Source organism: Arachis ipaensis, chromosome B10 (genome assembly GCF_000816755.2).
Source record: "Arachis ipaensis cultivar K30076 chromosome B10, Araip1.1, whole genome shotgun sequence".
In the NCBI taxonomy this organism is placed as follows: Eukaryota; Viridiplantae; Streptophyta; class Magnoliopsida; order Fabales; family Fabaceae; genus Arachis; species Arachis ipaensis.
In genome coordinates this window covers 122,213,920-122,225,770 of record NC_029794.2, presented here as the reverse complement: position 1 = coordinate 122,225,770, position 11,851 = coordinate 122,213,920, and the positions used below count along the sequence as shown (strand labels likewise).

Below are 11,851 nucleotides of genomic sequence, written 5' to 3'. Positions count from 1 at the left end.
CTCTTGTTCACCCTCTTGGTTATCCGTCTCTTCAACAATGGGGTAGCACAGCTTGTTGTGGTCTTCTCTTCGTACCTCCGCTACCACTTCATCGATTATATCACATCGGAGAACGGAATGCTCTTTGGAAGGGTGCTTCATGGCTTCTTCCAAATTGAACCTGATAGTCTTGTCTCCAACCTTAAAGGAATATGTGCCGGTGAAGGCATCTAACTTGAATTTAGAGGTCTTAAGGAAGGGTGTACCAAGTAGAACGGAGGAGGCGCTTCTATTCTCTGTTGGGGGCATTTCAAGGATGTAAAAGTCAACTGGAAATACCAAATCCTTGATCGCCACAAGTACATCTTCTGCTATTCCCATCACAGTGATCACACTTTTATCGGCTAAGGCAAATTTTGCCGCCGACTTCTTTAATGGAGCTAAATTCAACCGCACAAAGATAGAAAGGGGCATGATGCTTACGCAAGCCACTAGATCACACATACAATCATGAAAAGTACGCCCACCAATACGACAATACACCAAATACAGTCCAGGGTCACCACATTTTTCTGGAATAGGCTTCATTAAGGAAGAAATTGAACTACCCAAGGATAATGTCTCTAACTCTCCTATCCTATCCTTGTGTGTACACAAGTCCTTCAAAAATTTTGCATACTTCGGAATTTGTTGAATAGCCTCAAGAAGTGGTATCGTTACCTCGACCTTCTTGAACACTTGAAGCATATTTAAATCAAACTCTGGAGTCTTCTTTGCCTTCTTCACCATGGAAGGGAATGGGATAGGAATGGATTCGTCCATTATAGCTTTCCTCTTGGGTTCTTTAAGGCTTGCTTCTTCTTCCTTACGCCTTTTGTCTACCTCCTCTTCTTCATGTAGAGCTTCAACAACCACTTCTTCCTCATGAATGTCCTCCATGATCCTAGGAGGTATCTCCTCCAATGTAGTTTCCGACCGTAGTGTGATGGCATTGAGACCGCCATTTGGATTGAAAAGGGTTTGGGATGGAAGATTAGAAGAGCTTGAGGGTTGGTTGGTGTTGTTGTTTGAGGAGGACATGGACAACTTCGAAATCATGTCGGTGAGATTGGCTAATTGAGCACTCATGCTACCATATTGTGCAATCAAGGTATTGAATTGAGCCTTGTTATTCTCCTCTTGTTTCTCCATAGTAGCTCTAAGCTCATCAACTTGGTTGGTGGAGGATGAAGAGGCTTGGTTGGAGTGTTGTCTTTGATGTGGTGCTTGGTACTTGGTGTAGTTGTTTTGTTTTTGATGGGGAGCTTGGTTGTGGTAATTTTGGTTGGCTTGATGGTTGTTGTTGTTATGGTGGTTTTGGAATGAAGATTGGTGGTTGTTGTTGTTATGGTAGTATTGGGATGAAGATTGGTGGTTGTTGTTGTAGTGAAAAGGAAAATTGTTCCATCTTTGATTTTGATTGCCCCCTTGTGCATTATCCCTCCACCCTTGATTGTGATTATTGCCATGAGAGTAGTTGTTTTGGCCTTGAGAGGGGTAGGGTGGACGGTTGTTGTAATTTACATTGGCCACGGCAAGGGTGTACTCCTCTTGAATTTGGTGACATTGATCGGTGTAATGTGTGGTGCTAGAGCACAAACCACAAATTCTAGGAGGACCTTCAAGTTGAGCAACTTGGGGTGGGGCTTGAATGGCTTGGATGGAATAGAATGCCTTTTGCTCTTTATGCATCTCCGTAAGGATAGTGGTCATATCCCCAAGCACCTTAGTTAAGCTTGTTTTGGAAGGTGGTGCTTCTACCACACCCTTGAGGGGATTGCTTCTTACCCTTACATGTTGTGTAGTCTCGGCAACATCATTTATCAAGCTCCAAGCTTCTCCCGCCATTTTGTTTTTGGAAAGGGAACCACCACTAGAAGCAGTGAGCAATCTTCTATCTTCCGCACAAAGACCTCCGGTGAAGTAACTAATGAGCAAGTGAGTATCCAATCCATGGTGTGGACAAGATTCTAATAGCCTCTTGAACCGAGTCCAATACTCATACAAACTCTCTTGGTCCTTTTGTATTATACCTGAGATCTCCATCCAGATGTAGTCGGTCTTCTCCGGCGGAAAGAACTTGTCTAGAAACTCTCTTCTCAAGAAATCCCAATTGGTCACAATCTCATCCGGTTGCGAATAAAACCATATTTTTGCTTGCCTCTCAAGAGAGAAGGGGAAGGAAAAAACCATAATAGCCACCTCATCGGCTTCATGCCTTCGAACCGTAGAACAAGCAACTTGAAAATCTCTTAGATGTCAGATGGGGTCTTGACTCGGAAGCCCATGATACTTGGGAAGTAGATTTATCAAGCTATTCTTCAACTCAAAGTTTGGATCAAGGTTGGGATACCTTGCTTGCAAAGGTTGAAGTATGATATCCGAAGCCCCTTGTTCATGCAAAGTGATCCGGCGTGGCTCTGCCATATATGGTTCACCTGTGGGATGCAAAGATGTATTAGCAGTGCCAATAGACGAATAGGAAGTAGCGGACTCCAAGTCACTCTCGGTACCGTCTAGTGATTCGGTATACTTCTCAAGAGAGGCCGAAGTACTAGCCGTATAGTCCAACCGCCGTCTAGCTTACCGAGTGTATAAAAAAAGTTCTTTCAATCTCAGGGTCAAACTCAGCTACGCTAGAATTCGGTTGAGACCGAGTCATCAAACTTGGGAGTCATAGCACATGTACAAAAGAAATCGAAACTACAACTAAGTATTGAAAGCAAGTAAACTATCTACAATATTCACATATTCACATAACCAATATCAAGGCATACGTTGCAACCATTCCCTGGCAACGGCGCCAAAAATTTGATGTGGAGACTACCGTCGGTAAGAATTTCACAAAATGTTCACGTTGCAAGTATAGCTCTCAACCAACAAATAATCCTCGAATCAAATTTTAAGGAATTGGTTGTCACAAGTTCAACCCCAATAAAAGTAACCGAAGTATTCAAACCTCGGGTCGTCTCACAAGGAATAGGCAAACATGTGCATCAACATTGGTTAGAATTCCAGGGTTGCAAATCATGAGCAATAAATTAAACTAAGAGACTTAACAAGTAAGAAATCTTAAAGTGCAAGAAACTAACTCAAGTAACTAAAGAAAGGTATGGGCAAATCCAAACTAATAAGAGAACATCCACTATAATTTTACTCTAAAATTAAATAAGTAACTATAACTAAGACAAAGCAATTAGAATTTTTGATTTTCAAATATGAATAATAAAAGCAACTCTTGGCTAGGCATGGGAATTTGAGATCACCATCCTTGTCTAATAACCATATCTTGACAACTATGAGGAACCAAACTCACTAGGTCTACCTCCAAGAGCTTTAAGTACATAATATTTACTCCTAAGCTTGAGGTAGGTCAAGTGGCTTGATCAATCTCAACTCATAAGTCCCAATCCAACTACCAATTGACTTAGTAGTAGGTTAGTGTCAATGGGTATCAATTTGACCACTAAGAATTCTCAAATCACCAAACCAATTAGACCCAATGACTCAAGTTTACCCGATTCCCTTAGTCTAGGCCAAGAGTAAAGAAAACTACTCCATAATTAAAGGAAATATTTCATCAAACACATGGTAAGCATTACTAAAAGACATTCAAAATGCAATTAAATTGAAATTAAAAAGTACTCACTAACAATTATCAATAGAAAATCACTCAAACAACACTATTAATCATGGAAATCATCAATGTAACATCAACAATTCAAGATCCACAAGATTCACAAAATGGGTAGAAAATGACAATTGACAAGAAAATATAAATCTAACACAAGATCTAGACAAAATCTAGAGAGGAACAAGGGTTTCTCTCTCTAGAAGAACCAAAAACCAAAAAAACACGCTAAAATTGTGTCTAAGTGTCTAATGAATGATCCCCCCCCTTTTTCTCTAGAATTCTTGGGTCTTTTCCATGCAGAACCAGCTTGAATTTGGGCCTGTTGAGCCTCAGAAATTGCCAGGCACGATTTCCTTTAATGAGGTCACGTGCAGCTTGTCACGCGTACGCGCCACGCACGCGTGCGCGTCGATTGAATTTCGCAAACCACGCGTGCGCGTCGATGAAAGTTTCACCAATCCACGTGGATGCACCAATCTACGCGCGCCATTCCCAACTTTCCGCACCCACGCGTGCGCGTGAGGTGCCCGTGCGCGTCGATGCTGAATTCCCAAAATTCAATTCTTCATGTTCCTTCCACTTTTGCATGCTTTATTTCTCTCTTCTAGGCCATTCTTGCCCTATAAACTCTGAAATTACTCAACAAACACATCATGGTATCGAATGGTAATAAAAGAGGATCAAAATATGGCAATTTTAAGGCAAAAGAAGCATGTTTTCCATCATGAAGCAATATTAGGAAGAGAACACAAAACCATGTAATTCTTGTGAATAAGTGTGGAAAATATTGACAAAACCCCTCAAATTCTACACAATATAAACCACAAAATTAGGGTTTATCATCCAGCCCCAGGCACCAACTCAATAGCAAACTCAACCTCTCGGTTAGCTGGAAATTCATCAGTATCGTCGAGAAACACCTCCGAAAACTCACACACAACTGGAATTTGCTCCAATCTTTGATCATCACCCGAAACACCCGCGGTTAGCAACAAGATACCCTAACATTCAGTCCCTGAACAATTCTCCATCGTTGAATTCAAGTAATAACTATTCAATACAACTGTTCCATCTGTATCTTTCGGCATAAAGTACACCGATTTTGCAGAACAGTCGAGCAGGACATGGTTCTTAGCTAACCAGTCCAGTCCCAAGATAAGATCAAGACCGATCATCGGTAAGCAGATTAAATCATGGACAAAATCATGTTGCTTGACCCTAAATGAAACTTGTAGACATCCTAGCCTAGTTACCATGGCTTCATAGGTAGCATTATACACCTTTAGGTCAAAACCTAAAACTACAATCTTCAATCCTAGCTCACTAGATTTTTTGAATGCAATGAATGAATATGTTGCTCCCAAATCAAATAAAGCATTTAAAATTTGACCAGCCATTTCATAGTTACCTTGGATAAGTGTCTCAGATCCCTCAGCATCTATAGCTGAGGTGGTGAATACCCGACCAGGCTGCTGTGCTCTCCTTGGACCTTACTTCTGCTTCTCTGGACAGTTTACGGCTTTATGTCCTGCCTTACCACAATTATAGCTCAAGCCCATCCGGCCTTGCACGGGGTTCCCGGATGGTGAGTTCTGCACCTACCACAAGCTTGCTCGTTCTGAGACTTCTTTCCAAATCGCCTCCCCTGGGAGTTGTTATTGTTGGGCCTCCTGAAATTGTTCTGACTCTGAGTCTGGTGTGATCCAGAACCTCCTTACTTGAAAGGCAGACCTCTAGGAGCAAAGCTCTTCCCTTAATTCTGTGGGAATGGTCCCCTATGACTTCCTCTCTCTGTAGCTACCTTCTTCACACACTCTTCAGCCAACCTACTCTTGTTCACCAACTCTAAGAAAGTTCTGATCTCCATTGGCCCCACTGAGTTGAAGATATCACTCCGGAGTCCTCCTTCATACTTAATCCACTTCCATTCCTCAAAGTCTCCCGAAGCTCCCAGACACATACGGGAAAAGCTGAACAGTTCCTCAAACTTGTCAGTATACTCAAATACGGACATAGCACCCTGCTTCAGCTGCAGTAACTCGAGTTCCTTGGCCGTCCTGCTAGAATTTGGAAAGTACTTTTTATAGAACTCATCCTGAAAGGCATCCCAGGTGATAGGGTCATTACCCTGCTACAGGAAGCGTTGGACTCCTTGCTACCAATGCGATGCTTCTCCAGTGAGCAGATAGGTAGCAAATTCAACACACTGCCACTCAGGCACCATCTGCGCTTGTAGTGCTTGCTCCATAGCCTGAAACCAGGTATCGGCTTCAGTCAGGTTAGTGGTTCCCTTGAACTTAGGTGGATTAACCTTCAAGAAGGTTACCAGTGTCATCGGGCCCTGAGTTTCACTTCCGTCATTGCCATGGTTTTTCATCTGTTGCCCAAGAGCCTCCGCAGTGGCATGTATAACAGCAGCCATATTCTCGAACGCCGTCATAAAGTTTACCGGGTCATTTGGGTTGATCCCCGGCCCCCGAGCACTAGTACAACCTCTCTCACGACCTCGACCGCGTCCACGAGGCGCCATCTGGTTCCTATACACATGAAACAATCGATATCAAGTTGATCAGTCTTAATATCGAAAGTTTAGTGCTTCAAAGTCCCAAATGCATGCTCATGAACGTTTATGCCAGGTATATCAGTTAGATATTCTAATAGCACATAAACACACATACAGATAATGTGCAGAAGCATAGTCAGTTCGTCCCTCAGGCTCTACAGGAACGAACTGCTCTGATACCATAATGTAACACCCTACCATACAAAGTCTTATGCTTAAGTCATAAAACAGAGATGGCAAGGTATTACGACCTCAAAAATAAAATTTACTATACGTAGTATTGTGAATAAATTTTATAACTAGGAGTCTTTGAAGAAAAAGGGGTAAAACAAAATCGTTAAATTGAAAAGCGCAACACTCCGATCGATAACATAATGCAATGGATAAAGGATAAGCTAACGCGAGTATATATATATATATATATATATATATATATATATACAAAAGAGTGCCAAAAACACGAATATCAAAAACTCAAGATCCGGTTGCAAAGATAACCGGTCCGAGCATAATAGTATATACATGTATATGTAAAGTAAGGAACCCAAAAGACGAATTACAAAACCTGTTCTCCAACATAACCTCTAAGCAAAACATAAAACCAAAGTAAAGCCCCGAGAATCAAGGATCTTCGCAAATCCAAAAGTCTCCAGCATGCCTCAGCGAGGAGCCTCATGACCTGCATCTGAAAATCACAAAACCCGCATGGGTGAGAATCGGAGGTTCTCAGTATGGTAACAGTGCCCACATATCTAACATGTAATGTCCTGGGAAAGCCGAAGGCAATCCTAGAACTTCCAACAGATAATCAAAGCTTATAAATAGACTAAACCATAAATGGCAATTAACTAAAGACCTTCAGTCTAACTAATGCTTCCCTTTCTAAATCCTTCAGGCCTCCCAACCACCACCAGCAATATAATATAGCAAACACATTTATATCAGACAAGGAGATATACAAATAGGAAACAGATATGGCATTTAGACAATTAGCAAGTAATATGCAGTCAATTAGGCAATTCCAAACAATTCACATAATATCCATATGATGTATGCCTGTCCTAATGGCTGATGAGTCTCATCTGTCAGTTATAAAGCCAACCCGACAAGTCCTGGTAGCTAACCATTGGACTGTCCCTCTGTCGTGCATCCCCAACTCGAGTTATCCACAACATAAATCATAATTCATATCCAACACCCTCACCATTGTATATTCACGGGGGCGAACTCATCCAGAAATTTCACAGTGTCCAGCCACACTTACGACATAGGGTCAGTAGAGTATCGAGTCTCCACTTGGAGCACGTGGTGGCTAGCCACTACTTTCTCCTAGGGAAACTCGTATCTCAGATAGTGGAAGTGCAACATTCTCATTTCATTCAATAAGCATATATGCAATCATACTCGGCCATAATTCAATAATGGCTCAGCCTTAATTCGGCAATAACTCAGCCATCCTGCTCATAATTCAATCCATAACCAGCCAATTTATTAACAATTATAGCCCTTCGGCTCATGGCATATAATGCACTTCCACCACCATCCTCCGTATCTCATACAATCATCTTCGATCATCATTGATCATTAATTCTCCCCTTTTTTCATTCACAAGTTACCACATTTCCTAGCTCCTTCCCATTGCCAGGCATATCATAATGATTTAAGACATAAGGAGTGAGATCAGATGCTTAGAAGTATGAAATTTGGCTTTAAAAACTCAAAAAAATCAACCTTGTGGTGAAAACAGGGTCACGCGTGCGCGTCGCCGACGTGCACGCGTGGAAAGCCAAAAGATAAAGTGACGCGTATGCGTCGCCCACGCACACGCGTGGATGGGATGAAAATCAGGTGACGCCTGCGCGTCAACCACGCGTATGCGTGGGTGCGTTTTGTGCCACACGCACGAAACCAGCGCAATTCCCGCACAACTCTTGGGAAACTTGGCTGGGCAATTGAATCAGCACATCGACGCGTACGCATAGACTAGGCGCACGTGTGGGAGTGCGTTATGCCAAAAATTTTACTAAGTTAAAAAAAAAGCTGCAGAATTTACAGTTTCAAACCCCAATCTTCCGACGAGCATAACTCCTCCGTTTCAAATCATTTTTCACCCGTTCTTCGAACGACATAGACATCCCGGATCCAATTCCATTTCTAAATAAGTTTGGCACAAATCGGGGATCCGGAGCCCAAGTTATGCTCCATCAAAGTATGCCTAAAACCCACATTTTCATATAAAACCACAAAGTACCATTTTCAAAATAAACCAATTTCAACCCTTTTCAAAACCAACCAAAACATACCAAAAATCAACCTCAAGCCTCCTCAACTCATACATCAATGTTTTTATCAAATTCACAAACCACCATCCCACATTTTAACCCAACTCAATCAAATAACTCAATTTCAAACACATTATCATGTCATATATCTTTCCTCATCCCAATTTCCAACAACAACATTTCCAATCAACCATCATTACATATAATCAATATCACCCTCACCATCAACATGGTTCCACCCACAATTCAACCTCAATCAATCATCAAGCATATATCAAAACATACATATCACTCATGCATCATACCATCAAAACATCAATATTCATGATCACATATATGACCACACGATATATCTCAACCATTCAACAACATCAACGATTCAATTCCTATCTTAGGGCCTCTACCCTAAGCTTTCACACCACATTATATTTTAGATATAGGAAACCGAGACCATACCTTAGCCGATTTTTTTGCTCAACCCGGAGCACTTTCAAATCACTTTTCCACAAGCTCTCAAGGCTTCAACACCTTCAAGAACAGATTTTTAGCACACCAAAGCCCTTTTCGAAGCTGTCCAAAATCTCAATCAAGTTTTAATATTCACATACACACTACCTAAGACACAATTATCATATTCAAACACAACAACTCAATACCCAAACATCATAAACTCACAAATCCACTAGGGTCACTACAAGAAAATGGAACATTTGTAACAAAAAATTTGTATCAAATTTAAAATTATTACAAATTATAATTTTTTCGTAACAATAATTAATTATTGTTACAACGTGATTTCTTTTGTTACAAATTATATTGGCTTTCATATCAAATCGTTGTTTTGTTGCAAAATGTTATAATGTTTTGTAACAAAAGATTATATTGTTGCAAAAATTCATAACATTTTGTAACAAAATATCTATTTGTTTCAAAAGCTCTAAATATTTTGTAACAAAAAATTAATTTATCACAAAATACTATATTTTTGTAACAAGTTATTTATTTGTCACAAAATTCAAAGATTTTTTGTAACTAATAAAAAATTTTGTTTCAACATATTAAATGTTAGACTTCAAATTTTTAAAAATTTATATAATTATTTATTATATTTATTTAAGATTTTATATTCAAAAATTTATTTTACTAAAAATATTTAAGTCAAATTTTCATATCTATCCTTTATTCTTTTATAAAATCATATTTGATTTTAAAATTATTCTACTCTTTAATTTTATCAAAATATCTATTCATATCTATCCTTTATTCTTTTATAAAATTCCTAATTTCTAATCCTAATTCCCAAATTAAAAATCAGAAACTAATTCTCAAATTGAGAAACCTAACCCTAAAACCCCTCTTTCAGCTTCGCATAACAGCCTTCAACACATATACCCCTTACAGCGGAGAAGAGAGAACGAGAAAGAGAGGGATCCGAGAGAACAGAGGAGAAGGTGGAGGGCTACTGCCTCGCCGCCGTCACACGCATCGCCACTCCGTGGAGCCGCGCCTTGCTGCCGGTCTGCCATCGAACTGCCGCAAGCGTTGTCACCGTGGAGAGAGGAAGTAACGCGATTGAAGAGAGGAGGAGGAAGGAGACCCGTGCGCCGTCGGAGCCAATGTCACCCAGTCACCGCTGTTCGCCGTTCAAGCCGCTGCCAAGTCACCGTTGATGAAGCTTCTGCCGCCGCCGTGAGGAAGGCCGTGGATGGAGGAAGGCCGACGGAGAGAAGAACGCCGTTGATAGAGGGAAGACGGTGCTGTCATACTTCACGGTCGCGGTGATGGATCCCGCGTCGCCGTCACCCATGGCCGCCGCTCTTACTGCCGCTCTATTTGGTTTTGTTTTGACCTGTGCCGCCCTCTGAGTGGTCACTAACAACAGCTTCCAGAGCCACCAGTGCCACTGTTACTCCTCAAATTTCGCCTCTCTTCTATTAGGGTTTGCTACTATGATTTTACCTTTGTTTTGTTCTATTGTTATTTCTTGGTCACATTCTTGTTTTAATTTCAATAGCATGTCTCTGTTTTAGCACGGCCATTTTGCTCCTCCTATTTTTCTGCTGGAGCTGTCTTGAGTGTTGATGATTGTGCCGCTATGGAATTGCTAAAGTTGCTGCTGCCATGGATTAAAAAGAAAGGGGATTGTCACGTTTAAATTCTGTGGTTTCGACTGACGGATGTAGGGGATTCGTTTTAAAATTAAGAGTTTTTAATTTAAGAATGCTAAGAAGCATATTGAGTAATTGCAAATAATTTATAAATGATGATCAATTAATGAGAATTGATGAAGTTGAAAATTGTTAGTGAATGTGACTATGTTTGAATATGCTAAAATTGATTTTTGGTATTTGATGGTGCTGTAAAGAATTGGGTTCTCAGATGAGCTATATGTGTATTTGTTAATTGTGATTTTGTTAGTGATGATGATATTGTTGTCGTTGCTGCTGATTGTATTATGATTGTGAATAAAGATAAATTTGGTGTTACTTGTTGAATTAGAAATATGAATCGAGTCTTATAAATTGAGGCTGTGATTGATGCTGGGATCTCTGGTTATGTTTATGTCTTGGTTTGGTTGTTGACTTGAGAAATTATGAAAGTGAGAAAGCTTGTAAGGGTGAAGTCAAATTGTAAAGGGAAGTTCTGTCCGAGTTCTTATGAAAATATATTTTAAAAGTGACTTTATTTTGGATCAACAGTTGACTCAGTAACTATGGTACTAACTTCAGCTTTAAATTCATTAATTCATATATGAATGCCCTTACTAATACAGTATCTTACATGTGAAGGTTGAAACCATTCCGTGGAAATTAAGTATGTAAAAGTGAAGTTGTATGCTATTTTTGTATGCCTTTTGATAACTATTTTCACTTTATTGATTCAATGTTAGTATGTGATGTGAAGACTTAAGGTTCAATGATTACTTCTAGTAAAGTTTGCTTTTCGATTCGACATTTTGTCTTTTAGAAGCATATTATGTGTTTGATCCAAATGGAAATATTACAATCAGATGGGATATTAAGCTGGACACTAGATGATTATGTTATAAGTATATTCTTTTAGAATTATACATGGTTTTGAAATGATTTCATTTATTTTTGTTCTGTTAGAAGCTTGATCTTGCTAAAACACAATTGAGTCTACTGCAGGCCGTTGTTACATTAAACAATTTTCAGCAATTCGTGGTGCCAGGGTGGTCGCTAGGGTGGACATGTGCAAAGAGAGAGGTAATATGGAGTATTATGGATAAAACTTAATGGAAAAAATTATAATTAGTGTTATATCTTGTTTCTAATTTTTTATTTCGGTTTTTCTTATTTACAGGAGTACTGAAATGGTGACCATCCACATGCT

At 39.9% G+C, this 11,851-nt stretch overlaps 1 long non-coding RNA gene across 1 annotated transcript; it reads left to right on the top strand.

The window, feature by feature from the left end:
- Positions 10,189-10,641, top strand: LOC110267482. Its single transcript, XR_002355194.1, has 2 exons — positions 10,189-10,436; positions 10,528-10,641. It is a non-coding gene; the product is annotated as an uncharacterized LOC110267482 (long non-coding RNA).